Raw genomic sequence first — 15,145 nt, 5'->3', positions numbered from 1 at the left:
GGAGCCCTCCAACTCTTGCCTTAGCGTCGTATTTCTGCATGGTTATTTGGACAGAGATCAAAAATTGACGCAATTCCAGCCCATCCAAAAACATGGACGTAAATCTTCCCATTAGGGAAAATTATCAAGTTAAAGAGATGTCCCCTGACCTCATCTTTATCTCCACATTATTATTTACATTACAGTAGCAGGCTGAGGCTGCACAGAGATCAGGGCCCCTCCGTACTTAGCACTCTGCAGACACACAGTAGGACACTGTTCCCACCTCAAACAGCTGGCGCTCACAACAGGCAAGGCAGAAAAAGAGCAGGAGAAGCAGTGGTGAAGTGACTGTTCCAAGGCCACCCAGCGAGCCCGCGGCAGAGCCAAGAGCAGAGACCCAAACCCCAGCGAGTGCCCCACTTGGGCTTTTGTTAGCCAGCCCAGAGAAACATCACCTGCAACGCTCACACAGGTGTGAAGGGTAGTGGCTAAGCCTTGCTGCAGGTAACACCGAGCCAGCAGCCAGAACCACAGCGCGACAGCATGGCACCTGGAGCAGACGTCCTTCCCCCCGCCACTCCAAGCATCCCTCCCCGCAGTCACCAAAGCAGACACCCAGTCCCTGCTCCTAGGCGGCAGCACTAGCTGACAGAACTTGGTCAGTTTGGCCACCATATGTTTCTCCCCAACTCAGAGAGGCACCAGGCACATACATTGCCCAGACTCTTACAGCTGTGGAACAGGTTTAGCGTTCTTCTATTTCAGGGGCACACGAGGTATAGAAATTGTGCTTCTGAGAGGGAGAAAAACTGCCAGTTGATCAAATTTCTGCAAAAGCAGACTTGCTGCCAAGACAGACAAACACACACAAGTATTTGGTTACAAAACACAGAAAGGGAGGCCAGCAAAACTGCCTTTCTGACCTTCGCAGAGTGGTCTATTTGAAGAATAAGAGACTTTCCTTGCTGGTGGTGTGATTACATACATATTACTCAGTACATAAGCCACTTCAGCAGGACGATGTTAGATAGCAAAGGGGACAAAGTGCAGAGCATTAAAAGATGTTAAGAGTGGCCAGCCAAACCTGAGGAGAGGCAGCACGTGAATTTGGGTTTATCTGGAAACTCAGCATTCAAATGGGGCAAAAGAAACACCATCCAGATGACCTGAATATTATGTCTTTCTCTCCAGTGATTGTTAGCAATCACTCTCCTGCCTGGGATTTTTTTTCTTCTTCCTCAAACCAAGTAACTTCCACTGCATTTACAGTAAGTCTTCTCCAGCAAGAAAACGGAGAGACAGAGGTTTACCAGGCCATCTCCAAAAGCCTTGTTATTATACACAGTGCAAAGATCCCTTAAAGCAACCAAGTGCCTGATCCAACCCTCTTTATAGTCCCACAAGTGACGACGCATCACTGCTCATTGTAGCACACAAGTTGTATAGCCCAAAAAGTTGACCCATTAGCACGAGCTCAGATATGGTTGTGAATTGAAGGCAGTTACACTCATTTCATGTATATGGCCACAGAAAGTCAGGGTTATACCACCACTCCTCCAGGCTCCTCAGAAGGAAATATAACTGACAGATGTCCTCCTCTTCCTCCCACTGTCTTCCCTCACTCTCACACAGCCCTGTATAGGGATCCACCTCCAGGTAGCTTTCTCTACTTCCTGGCTCCATGACAGCAGGGATGTTCTTTTCAAATGCAAGGGATCTGTGATTTGAGGTCAAGACTTGAGGACAGCCCAGTTGCTTTATTGGCCAGCAGCGGCTCAGCAGACACACACACGTTATATGCAATCAGCCACCCCCCCTCAAGACCTGGGGATGAAGCATTTGCACCTGGCCTCACTGCAGGAAATTAGAATTTGGCTTATGAACGCCCCTATAGCACACTGCATCTTCGCTCTCAAAGTCCATTCAGCTGCCCTTGCCGTCTCTCACATCATTAATTCCACACATCGGAGATTTGATTTCCATGTATAATATTTGGAGCACAGCTCCAATAACATCCTGAGACTCAGAGATGGAGACAATACTACACCCTTAACTTACCTCTGTGTGAGGGAGGGAGAAAGATCACAGAAGATTAACTCAGTTCCTTGGCTTTTGACTTGGTTTGTTGAATGGTCATCAGATTATACAGATGGATTTCCCACCCTTGGTCTCTCCTTGGCTATTATAAGAGCAGGTGTTTCCTCAGTATGGAGCCTGTGGGTTCCTAACCACAGGATAAGAGCCAGACAGAAGTAACTGGTAGTTTCAGGGGCCTTCACTTCGAATACATACTCAGCGCTTCCTGTGAATCAAACTGCTTTAAGATGTCTTGCACCATGCCTTCAAACCCAGCGGTATCCAGAGTCACTTTATCTTGACTATAAAAGCACTGATGACTTTTACAAGCACCATTCTGGGCACCTCAGTTAAAATGATGGTCTCCCTGACAATTATGGGCCAAAGAATCGCTCTCCACTGAGGTGCTAACGCCACAGTAAGCACCTTCTGATTGAGTACGAGCAAGAATTTAGATGCATGTCACATACCTTCTGCAATGCATGAATCATAGGGGGCTCAGTTGCGTTCTAAAGGCTGCAGCTTCAAGTGCAGGGAGTGATGTTTCACAGTGTAACAGGTTCATTTTCATAACTTCGAATTCGCTTTTGAGAGCAGTTTAGATAAGCAGCCTCAGTAATGGATTAAGTATGGCTGATCTTGTTTTGGAGCCGGGAGAAGGACAAAATGACCTCTGGACATTTCTTCCAGCCCTACTTTTTATGATTGTCTGACAAAACTCAGGCAAATTTTGATCCAGACACATGTTTTCATGCAAGTTCTTGGGTTATGCAGTTTTGTTCATGAGGCTACAAGAGGAAAGAACTTACTCTGCATTGGATGCCAGATTGGAGGAATTCAGCCAGCTTTGAGATCTGACTCCAGACTAAGGATTGGACTGAGATTGCCGAAATAAAGGGAACTGCCCTTAATAAAAAAAAGGCTTCCAGGAAGTACTTTAGCAAGCTAACTAGGTGACCTATAATGAACATGCTAACAAATGCTTAGTTGCAACAGTAAAAAGGCAGCATCCATGAACAAGTTTGAGTAGGGAAAGCAGCTAGTGACATGCAGATCTGGTCTCTGGAAGGACAGAGTCAGATCAGGGTGGATGGGAATGCGTAGGTGTTGTCTGCTTAACAGAAAAACTCTAGTGGCTGCGCCTCTTGCAACAGGATACACCAATTATACATTTGTGGCAACTAAAAAAACGTTGAGCTGTTTCAGCCTTCTTTTTCATTACAGGGATTTGGCACTGAAAGGAAAGCGTTCAACAGGCTCACATGTCTGGGCAGGGTCTGCTTATGCCACTTCTTCCTAGGGGAGAAAGGTAGCGATGCAATGAAATTACCTTGGATGATGCACAGGGTTGAACTCACAACACCTCATAATCATGGAGAGGGCCAGAGAGAAGACAGACAGCAGGCAGTCAAGGTTTGCGGAGAAGAGAGGCGAACCTGCCTTGGACCATATGCACTCTCATATCCAGTGCATCACAACAAATATGGTATCATCATACCTTAACATCAAGTGCTTATTTGGCAAGTTCTAGCACTCTAGGGGTTACTGCAGCCCCCCTGAAAACTCCTTGGCAGCACAGCACCTGCAGTCTTGGACATTAGGCAAAAAGGAAGCTCTGGGAAGGTGTCTGGCACATGTCCACATGCCAAACAGGCTCCCAACACGTCAGAAGTAGGATGGGGTGGGGGACGTGGGGGAGGAAGGAACGTGGCTGGAGGCACACTGAAGTATGGTGTGAACCACAACACAGGCAGCATATCTCAGTCCTCTTCTGTGATTCAGCAATCACTTCAAGCCCCATCCTGCAAAAGTGCCAAGCAACTTTCCCATTAAGTTATATTATTTTTTTTATGGCTCAGAACCTCTACAGAGCTAGGCTTTGCAGACTTAACACCTACAAGATGCAACTAATTCGTCAATCAAGATAAACTTCTTTCTAAGGGAAGTTTAAGCGAAGACACAACAAACTCAAGCTCTCCACACTTTTTTTTGGCTCCTCTACCACACAAGCTGGGCCTTTCCCCTCTCCAGCTGTCTATTAGACAGAGATAAAGGACAAAGGAGGTTAGGTGCTAGATATCTGGAAGTGGAAAGCCTGTTTAGAAAGAGGCAGGCTTGTGGGCCCTCCTATTGTTATGACTACAATAGCTATGATAGTTGATCTAGCCGATGCTACCCAGCCCCGAAGATACATCCTCTCACTGCAGGATTGCTGCTTAACACGATCCCAGCTAGAGAAGTTCCACTGTACACATATAAGGCGTGCCAAGAGCGTGATCTTGGTCTCTCCCCAGTGTCATTTCCTAAAACACCACACAAAGAAATTGGAGTCATATTTTAACCTAGTCAAGAAGAAGAATCTCCAAGTATAAGTGAAAGTTGGCCAAGGAGGGGAAAAAAGTTTGATGATTCCAAATTCAAACACTGCTGATGTGAATAAATAAAGTCTCTACAGACTCAGTCACAACCTTTCCAGAGTGGCCAGTTCCACAAGTTAAGACCTGGCACAAATGCTATCTGCTGGGACGCCTTCTCTCTATTATTCCGTCTCTAAATGCTCCTAGTACGTATTATCGCTTTAAGCTTCAAAAACGGGCAGAATCTACTCTTCCATCTCTACTCACCCATGCTCCTGCATTCAAGACCATACTTCTGGACCAAATGGAACTGCAAACCCATTTGTCCACTTGGGTTTGAACTGCAGTCACCCATTATCAGCATGCTTCATCCAAGCATTCCCAGCCACGTCAGGGGATCTTTGGATTCCAGCTCGCCTGCCCTCGTTCCAGCCATCAGACAATGATGCTACAGCCCACAAGGAGTAAAGAATGAAAATCTCACTTGCTGAGAACTGCTAAGAGGAGACTGTCTAGAAGTCCAAGAGCAACAGGTCCTTCCCAGACAGGAAGCCAAGGTGACAAGCAAGCAGGCCTAAGCTGTTCAGCATTTCAATAATGAATGAAGATGGAAGGGTCCTGCAAAGTCTTGCTCTTATGCTGACCGGCTTCAGGAAAAGTCAGTCTAGGCTGAAGAAAGCAAAATTGGTGGAAAGAATAAATATGAAAACCATTGAGCAGATAAACTGGGAAAGGAAACTGGCAACAAATCCTGAAGAACAGAAAGGAAAACCTACACCCTGTGGGAGAGAGCAAAATATAGAGAAAGTCAGGAAAAGAAAGAAGGAGTAATATAGAGAAGAGACAGGAAGTTAAGCTTCCCATTTCATGCAATTTGACAATGTGATTGACACCAGGCTGCTGTTAAATGCTGCACCATAACCATCCACTCTTCTGAGCCACAGACTGGGCAGGGGAGAGAAGCCCTAGCGTGTTTCATCTAGGCTTGGTCACCATTTTTACTAAGATGCAGCAACACACAGAAAGGACGGTCACAGACCAGGACTTCATTGTGCCAGATGCTGTAAGAGGACAGTCCGTGCTGTGAGAGACTCCAGCTTCTGCTAATGACTAGACATTGTAAGTGGTTAAGCAAAGAGAGTGGGATGGGGAGACAGAATAAACACTGGAGATTACAGTGACTGTTAGAGTAATAAACTGACAGGTTAAACACTTAGACTTAACCTTGTTTCACCAGGCTGTGTCTAGGCACCACTCCGGTACCTTTGTTAATTCTTGGAATTGCAGCACCACCAAAACACTCCATAGCCCTCACTAAGATCAAATACAGGGCAGCATGCACAAAGTCTCTGCCCTAAGTTGCAGACAGTCTAGACAGCCCAGAAGAGAGGCCCAGCTTGGCAACAAGAAGTGGCCTAAAAAAAAAAAAAAAATCACAGTACAGGTTAAGCAGCAGAGTCTCCTTCCCTTCCATGACTACATCCCACCTCCTTCTAGGCTCTGTCTCCCAATTCCCCTCTGTTTATCCAGCATTTTACAGCATAACTTCTTCAACACATGATACTATTTCAGATTCGTCCTGTGATTCCAGAAAATAACCATGCCAGTTTCAGGTTAGCAAACTGTATTTCTGTTAAATTATTAAAAAAAAAAAAAAAAACACTCTGGCGCTGACCCAAATTTCAGGTGATACATACATAACAGAAGCATTTATGTACACCCATTAAAGTATAACAGGGCAACACCCATAAAGGCTTCAAACTCCTAATGGGATTATTGTATGTCTAAACTCTCACAGGGTTTTCCTTTTCTGCTTTTTAAAGGATATGATCTGCACAGTTAAACATTCATATTTGAAAAATACAGTATGCCCTCCCCCTTTTTAATCAGCATATGGTGCTCTGTGTACCTTTACAGTATAGGAAACAACTCAAACTCAGTTTTATTCAACATATAGTGAATAAATTATACATAGTCTTTCCACAACAGGTTTGTTGTGATTGTTTCTTCTTCTGCACTTCAATTTCCAAAGGGAGAGATTATCGGACACAAAGCATTTAGAAGAAAAAGAAAAAAGCAAGCGAGTGAATACTTCCCTGCTGGGCAGAGCATCTCCAAGCTTCTGCTAGCTCTGCAAAGAATTACAGAAAAGGACAGCTACAAAACAGGATGCTGACATCTCAGCTCAGTTCTTGACTCCCCGTGCTGTGGGCTTGTCAGTTCCCCTGTTGTAAAATGGGGATATGAACATTTCCCTACCATCCACAATTAAAGCCATTAGTCTTTTCCTGTGCATTTATACAGCCCATAGCACATAATTCCTTCTCAGTGTTATGATAATATGAATACTTGAAAAATAAACAGCTGCCCATATTTATGAGGTGTTCTTTACGTATGACGCTAATTGTCATCTGAAGAAACTACAAAGCTAAAACTGCTATCTGCTTTACCCCTCTCCCCAACACTGCAGCGCTCTTTAGACATGTTTCTAAAAGATAAACCACAACAGCAATGGTCTTCATGACACCTAATAGGGATAGGGTCTTAGATATAGCCAAATTCCACTTCCACTTGACCAGGCTACACGTAACAGTAAGATCACCTCCTCTTAAAGCACAGAAAGCGTTCCAGACAAAGTACAAAATATGGAGCCATTGCAAATGGCATTCAATTCACATATATTACCTAAAGGACTGCCTTCTGCTCTATGCACTAATAACCTACATCATAATGCTGCCTTACATCTCTAGTATTGCATGGTCATATATCAGCATTAATAATATCATTTATAAGTGCTACAGATGTTATCCTTAGGAACACCTCCGTGCGAACACTGACAGCGAGACAGACCTCTAATAAACACACACAGATCCATATGTTAGCTTGTTAGAAGCATTTCACAGCACAGAATAGAACCACCTAAGTGATTCATCACCGAAAATACCTCCTTTCATCAACAGACCTCCCCTGCACCCTCTTGTGCTCCAATGCTTTCTCCTACTCATTTTTTTAAATTATTTTTATGTATTAAAATGATTAAAGTTACTATTTTGAAGTAACACAGATTTGCTTTAGGACAAAGAGTGTAAGTGTAGCAAGAATGGATCAGCTACTACTGGTTTAATTCATGCTCCAAGTTTACAACACTGCAACTTTTCCAAGTAAAGTCTACCTAACTCAATATATGACACTCAAGTCAGTTTAAGAGGATGGACAATGAAGTGAAAGGGATTGAATTACCATGACTTAAAATTACTGCTTGTTAGCTGAGCCACAGTAACATTATACTTGGTAATGGGGCAGAGTAAGTACACCCACCCACCAAATTAATTATCACAGCTTAGCCTTAGCCGACAGATGAGCAGTAACGTGTTAGACTGCAGTAGCCCTCCCATTTATGACCGTCACGTTCCCCTGGACAGGTTGCATCAACTTTGCTTCCAAACCAGTTTAAGGACCCTGTCCTTAAACAAACATGTTGTCCCAGAATAACTCAAGGTGTGAACTTAAAACAAACACAGCCAAACAAATGCAAAAGCCTGTATGTGGTCTACTATTTTGGATGAAAAGTGCCTCACTGATTTTGCTAAGGTTGGGTAGATCCATGAATTTGCTCGACCGCATAAGGAAGGTGCAGGTCAGCTAAGGTGTGAATGAACTGCGCTAGCTACGCTGCTCTCACTCCCTGAAAGGGCATCTGAGCAGAGTTTCCACTGTCTGAACTTAGGCATCCAATTTAAACTCCCAAATGGCCAGCAAGAAAGGGAAAAACGTGGATCTCAAGTCTACTACACCTCTCTCTATTGCCTATGCAGGGAACTGTGCTGCTAACTTTGGGGAGGGGGAAAGTATTCCCTACCGTCTAACTCACCTAAAGAACGAAGCTGGTCTCCCTCCGCATGCCTTCGGAAGAGGCTACTCCAGAGGGCAGTTCAGAGCACAGCCTATCTTAATGCTGTGCATCACCCACTGGGGGAACATCTCTCTCCACCAATTGCTCAGGGAGGCTGGGCAACCACCCGTACACCCACAGCTTAGCTCACTGCACAGTGAGAAGAGACAAGCCTCAAGCTTCTCAAATTTCCCACACATGGATGAAGATCGCGTCAAAAGAAGTACGACCACTAAAGTGTGTACACAACTATAAAATATTATTCCCACGTGTCTTAGTCCTGCCCAGGAAAGGAGTAACTAGGCTGACAATACAGGCCCGTAGCACTAGGCATTACCCTTTTTTGGCAGAACAGTCACATTCAGACAAGCACTTACTCTGGCATGAACATGGGGTAGCATCCCCCCTTTCACACAGCAACTTGAAGAGCTGCACTGTGAAGCTATTTCACCAAAATAACCAGAATTTTAACGCCGACAGAAAAACCGCAAAAAGGCAAGGCCTTCCAACAAGGAACAGCATTCTCAAACTGTTTCATTGATTGGAAAGTTAAGCCAAGTTATACCTGCATGCATTTCTGGTGCGTATAGAACACGTCTGTTCCCAGCATACTGGCATCACTATAGCCTACTGAACAGCATCATTCCTAAAGTAGCTTTAGTAAGGAAGAAGGCTGTATCTAATGTCCTAGCAAGGCAGCAGTAGGCAAAAGCATGCTGTGCTGTGAACTCTGGACTTACTTGTGGCCATACTCATTGAGCAGTGCAGTTTTAGAAAAGATTTCTCTGGTGGGTTGTGAGAAAGTGTGATCCTCAACCAAACACCCTCCATACAGACAAAGTCACACAGGCAAAACGTGTCTTTTTGCCAGTACAGCTTGGTTTGGTTATGACAGGAGAGTCAATCAAATGAAGTGCATCTCTGGCGATATAACTGTGTCAGTGCATGAAGCACTCTGCAAGGATATCAGTGTTGTCGTATCAAAGGAGCACTCCAAGGGTAAACTTCTTCAACAGTGGAACAGCTCTCAAGGCCAGGAATAACAACTGCAATCTCTCTCTCTCTCTCTCTCTCTCTCTCTCTCTCTCTTTCCCCCCCCCCCCTCTCGTTTCAAAGGAAAGAGGAGCAAATGGGGTCATTCCAAAAGGAGATCTGCAGCAACTGGAACCGAGTCTAAATCTTAAGGTTTGACGCTAAATGTCCTCAGCTTTGGAATCATTTGCGTGAAGACCTTTAGTTCTAGTTGGGCCCCCAATTTACAGGAATTTCACCCCAGGTTGTCTTTGCTATGCCTGTTGCACTGCTGGTAGAGAGGAGAATGTGGAGCTCTGGTCCCAGCAAAGGAACGAGAAACTCGAACAATTCTCCTCTGCTCAGGTTATCCATGTTGCTCAAATGCACCCAGTCATGGTGGTCTTTTTTCCTCAAATTCAAGCTAGGAAGAGACTGAGGCTTGGCAAGGCGTGAAAGGAATCCAAAACAGAGGCAAGTGTTTCTTCAGTTGGTGTCTTATCAGCAAGACTGGAGGAACGAGTGAGGACTGGGAGAAAAAGCGGCCTTTGCAGCACAGCCTCAGCAGCACATTACTGTGAATTTCCACACTGCTCTCCAGAAGAATTTAAATCCTTTCCTTTTGACGTTGGCTTCAGTAGCAAGTCGGTTAAAGAGTATTTCCTCTCTTAAATTGCATTGTTAGTGTGCCACATAAAAGATGTTCACCTCCAACAAGCACTAATGATTGACAAAAAAAACCCACTGACATCACAGTAAGACATGCTGGAATGAAAAGCTCAATATACACGTCCTTCCAAAATGTCCTAACAGCTCAGTGAACAGCATGGCAAACAATGGGTCCTTGCTAATTCCCAGAACTCCACTGCTTACAATAGTGTTCTGGGCTATTACTGTAGAATAATGTGGTAATTTAAAAAAACAGAACAAAACAAAACATACGGTTGATGGTAATGATTGGGAAACCACTGTGGATTAATGAATTTTGCAAATTAGCAAAGAAGGGAGCAACCAGGATTAAAGAGAAACAATCAACAATGCTGAGATGCAAAATGCTTTTTGTTCACTTATTAAGTGTAGTTCTGCCTGCATCTAAAGCACCTGATAGCTTACCAAAGTAGACACAGAGCAGTATATTTTGTAAAAGTAATTAAGTCTTTGAAACATGAGACCTCACTACATCACTCAGCTACTGCTGAGGAGAGGGATTTGACTCCTGAGTTGTTTGTGCTGTCAATGAGACCGATCAGGCTCCCAGATTACCCAAGGGAGAACGAACAAGACTCCAGGAGTGCAGCGGGGCTTGGCTGCAAGCCCACACCCCACTGCACAAGTGCCATTAAAAAAAAAAAAAGTTAAGAGGTAAATGTTAAAAAGCATCTTTCAGAACCCGCACCCATGAAAAGACACACCTGCAAAAACTACTGGAAACTGCAACTTTCCACGAGCCAAACTGCTTTACTTATGGGAACTGCATTTAGTCTGCTGGGGGTCAGCAGGGGAACAGACCCTCAGGTCACGCAGACTGGATCTGCAGGCATGGTGTGGGGACACCAAGACCCTCTGGTACAGTCTCCACCATTTTAGGAGGTGACTGAAGGATGAAGGTTTGAACACACTGTTCTTAACTCAAGAAACAAAGATTTTGCAAGAATATTAGGAACTGTGGGTTAAGTCATTCTACCTAGTCAAGTTACAACAGTCTAAAGAAACACTAGTTAGGAAGCCTACTGAAATAGGTTTCATTTGCAGCCACTGACTTACAAAATCAGCTTTCATCAGAAAGAAACAGTAAAAGAGCACTGCTGCCTACCATACATACTGAGCTGGTACATCAAGCTTCTTAAATATGTTTTTTGAATGACAAAGGTTTATGAAAGCACCTCAGTGCTAATATGACAGCAATCTTATTTCCAAAAGTGATTTAGGAGCCTAGTTTTATTTAAAGTGAATGGAATTAAGATTTCAAAGTCAGTTTTGAGAAAAGACTTCACACTGTCTACACGGTCACTAAAACTAAAAAGGCCTTTCACTGGGACAGCTACTGTCTCAGCAGTGAAGCATATAGGCAGTGAGTAGAGAAAACAATATTGCAATCAAGCACACGCTGAATGTTGAATAAGTCTGTTACCCTCCACCCAGTCCTTATTATTAAGCATTGTCTCAAAGCATTAAATACATGCATGAGTATTTTTAACTAGTGTGGACTGAAGAGAAATAAAGTACAGTCTTGCCATTTATTCTTTCCAGAAAGGAAGGCTTTTAGTTCAGAAGTTATTCTTTTTCAGTAGGAGCCTCAGAGTGTATTATTAAAAACTCCTTAAACTTCTCTGCTAACAAAGACAGATAGGCAGCAGTCTGCTAGCTCTGTGATCTGCTGATTAGGAGGTAAGGACTTAGCACTTACAGTATACTCAAGTTGGTGGGTATTTTTCAGCCATATAGATTTTTTTTTTTTGGCTTGTAAAGCAACCAGACTGCATTGAGGGTTTATTGTTTGTTTTGATTGATGTATATTTATTCTGCACTTCTCACGGATATACTGCAGCACATATGGTAGTCACCAAGTCCTCTCTAATACCTTGACTTATCACTGGGTGAACTGAGGACAAGAGTGTCAGCTTTAAACCTAAATTTCCAGTTCAAATTAGAGACACCCCCCTCAGCATACTCACATATACTGAATGCATTAAAAATATTAACAAGCATGTCAAAAAAAACCCAGCTCCTCTTTCCCCAGCAAGGAACAGCAGGTGTGCTTTGCCAATTGTGTCACCTCCAACCTACTATTTACTATTTACTAGTGTCAGGAAACCTGCATGTAAAATATATAAACATTCAAAGTATTAGCAAAGCCATCACAGTCGCTTATCAAAAAGTTTATTTTCTGCAAATTTTAATTCCTGTAGATATCAACAGAAAGGTATATCCACACTACAGCATTTTTACAGCACATTCAGAGTGAACCTTACCGAAGGCATGCTCCATGTTGTCAAAAGTCATTTCTGTAGGAAATACATTCCCTATTAACATCCTGCAAGACTTAACCTTGTAGCTTGAAGACGCACAGCGACCTGAACACTACAGCTTTGTTTGAAAGTGAAACCAAACAGACTACAAATAATACTCTATCCGACGTGCCAGGGAGGTGCAAAAAGCAAACGCGTAACATAAACGGGGGGGGGGGGGGGGTACGGCCGAGTTTTGAAGTTTTACCTTTTATTATCGTTTGCATTATTTACCGCGTGACACTTCTATATATAAATCTGTGATCTGCGTTTCTTTTTACACTTTTAAACCATATCAACTTCAGGCAACGAACCATTGGCTTTCATTTATTCGCAAAAGTTATGTAAACAGCAGATATTTACACGAGCAAAGGAACCGGGTATAGGTCTAAATGTACACACGCGCACACGCAGATTTCTAACACACGAAACGCGCACTTTGCAGCGCATCACAGGCAGCCTGCTCGGATCTTTCCCTACTCACAAGGCAGCGACCCAGGCGGCGGCAGGGGCAGAGGGAAATGGCCGGGAGCAGCCCGGCGCCGGGCCAGGGCGCGGAGCCGCCGCCGCCGCCGCCGCCGGGCCCCGCTCCGCGCACCGAGCGCGGCCGCGGCGCTGCGCGGGGCCCGGCGCCGCCGCAGCCCCCGAGCCCGGCACCCGGCCAGCCTCGGCCCGGGGAGCCGCAGCACCGCCGGGGGCCGCGCTTGCTGCTGCCTGTTCCCCCCCCCCCCCACCACCACTTCTTTCCTTCCCCCTCCTCTTTTTTTTTTTCCCCCCTGTGTGTTTTTTTGTTTGTTTTGTTTTCTTTTTAAGGGCGCCTGCAGCCCTCCTTTTCCTCGCCCCTAATTTTCCCTTTCAAAAGATGGCGGGCAGACAGAGAGGGAGAGCGAGAGAGGGAGAGCGAGAGAGGGAAGAAGAAGAAGAAAAAAAAAAAAAAGGCAAGAAAGAAAATCCCCTCTGCGCGGGGGCGCGGGGCAGCGCGGCGCTCCGCGCGGCGGCCAGCGGGGCAGGGGCGCGCAGCCCCCGCGCCCGGCCGCGGCGTCTTCGGGCGCTCGGCGAGGAGGGGAGGGGGGAGGAGGAGGAGAAGAAGAAGAAGAAAAGAAGAAGAAGAAGAAGAAACGGGGGGGGGGGGGTAGGAAAGCAAAGAGCCGAGAGGAAATCAATAGCCGCACTGTCTCGGAGCCCAGCTGGCTTTGTTGCATTGTTGCGGCGCACAAAGGCTGCGGAACCGAGGGGAGCGTTTGAGGGCTCGCAAGAAGAAGCAGAAGAAGAAGAAGAGGGAGAAAAAAAAAAAATCAGCATTGGCCTTTCCCAAGTGGGTTTTGCCTTCCCCCCCTTCTTCCCCGGCCCCCCTCCCTGCAGAAAACCATGGCCCAGTGCTAGCGACGCACACCCAAGCATCTAACAAATAAAGGGAAAGATTAAATAGATTACTTTGCCCCGGCAGCTCCAGCAACGTTTGCCTTATAGTCCCTCCAGTTGCTCTTCTTTTTATCCTCGGCAAGGCAGTATAATAGATGCGCTAAAGCGCCCAAGAGCTCATGCGCCGGGGCGCAAGGCCATGTGGGCACGGTAGTCCCGGGCCGGGCCGGGCAACGGCGGCCGCCCGCCGCCGGACTACAAGTCCCAGAAGGCGGCAGGGCCCCCCCCGCCGGCCCCCCGCTCCCTCCCCGCGGCTCCCTGCTTGGAGCAGCGGGCAGCAGAGGGAAGCGGCAGGGGTGATGCCCCGGTCAGCGGGCGGGGATGGCGGGGCGAGGCGCTGCCCCCGGCGGACAGCGCGCCGCGGCGGCTCCGGGGCGGCGGCCCGGAGCGGGGGGGGGGGGGGACCCGCGGTCCCCCCGGGGCAGACATTGCAGGGGGAAAAAACAAACACACACACACAAAATCAGGCTTCCCTGCACCGCCTGCCGTTGCGCCTCTCGTTCTCTCAAGGCAGAGCGACAAGAGCCCTTAAAAGTGCAACTGGAAACGTGCAGGTTCCCCTTCGAGCGCTGCGCGGTGGTAAAAACCTGTGCAGGCACACACTCACGCCTCCGGAGAGGTTACTGCAGTTTTAAAATCAGACCTACTGGAACTATTTTTTTAAAATCATGGTTTGCATTGGGTAACGCACGCTCGTATTTATTACGCAACAACTAATACCAAGCCGCAACAAAAATAGAACCCGGCCAGTGCGAGCTGTAGCAGTAAGTCACAAAACGCATCAGGAAAAAACCCACACCTGGTGTAGTTTGCACTGGTTAGTGCATTTCATAATACTGCATCAGTTGCCCAAAACAACAACAAAGTAATCTAATGTATACAATAAAAACAATAAGAATTCTACAATAACACACCCACCACACAAGCATCAACACAAACAAACATCATTCAAACCACAAACACTTGCAAATCAAAAAGAGCAACAGCCTACATCGTGGAGTAAAGCTATAAATGCAAACAGCAGAAAGAAAAGTTTAAAAAGAAGATACTGTTGTAATGCAAAATACGGTTCAATTGCTACAGCACAAAAAAATACAAACATTGGAAAAAAATGAATCCGGGAAACATGTGAGTGCCAACATAAAATAAGTAGTTACGGGATTTCTCTATGGACTCATATGCCAGCAGAGGCTGCCATGCTGCTTGTTATACAAACAGCCAGGCAGTGATGCCAATTAATAAGACTGTTTATTGTAGCCATAAGGTGGAGGCATTTTCACTGTACGACCTTATTTCCAGAAGATTAATTTTTGAAAAACGCAACTGATAGGACTGAAATTTCCAGATCTGATATAATCTGAAAGATTGTTTCTCGCACAAGTAAGAGGAGACATGCT

General features: G+C 45.6%; 1 protein-coding gene across 2 annotated transcripts in view; it reads right to left on the bottom strand.

Moving 5' to 3' along the window:
• The window catches only part of BRD3 (bromodomain containing 3), a 43,155-nt gene extending 29,258 nt beyond the window's left edge, over positions 1–13,897 (bottom strand). Inside the window, exon 1 of one of the 2 annotated variants that reach the window (XM_068915072.1) lies at positions 13,761–13,897. The gene's annotated coding sequence lies outside the window, so the exon portion shown is untranslated. The remainder of the gene's footprint in view (positions 1–13,760) is intronic. The other variant, XM_068915073.1, reaches the window with a different exon arrangement.
• Between the last annotated feature and the right edge of the window lie 1,248 nt (positions 13,898–15,145).

The sequence above is a fragment of the Struthio camelus genome, chromosome 20 (assembly GCF_040807025.1).
Source record: "Struthio camelus isolate bStrCam1 chromosome 20, bStrCam1.hap1, whole genome shotgun sequence".
NCBI classification, from domain to species: Eukaryota; Metazoa; Chordata; class Aves; order Struthioniformes; family Struthionidae; genus Struthio; species Struthio camelus.
This window is presented reverse-complemented; position numbering and strand designations above follow the sequence as displayed.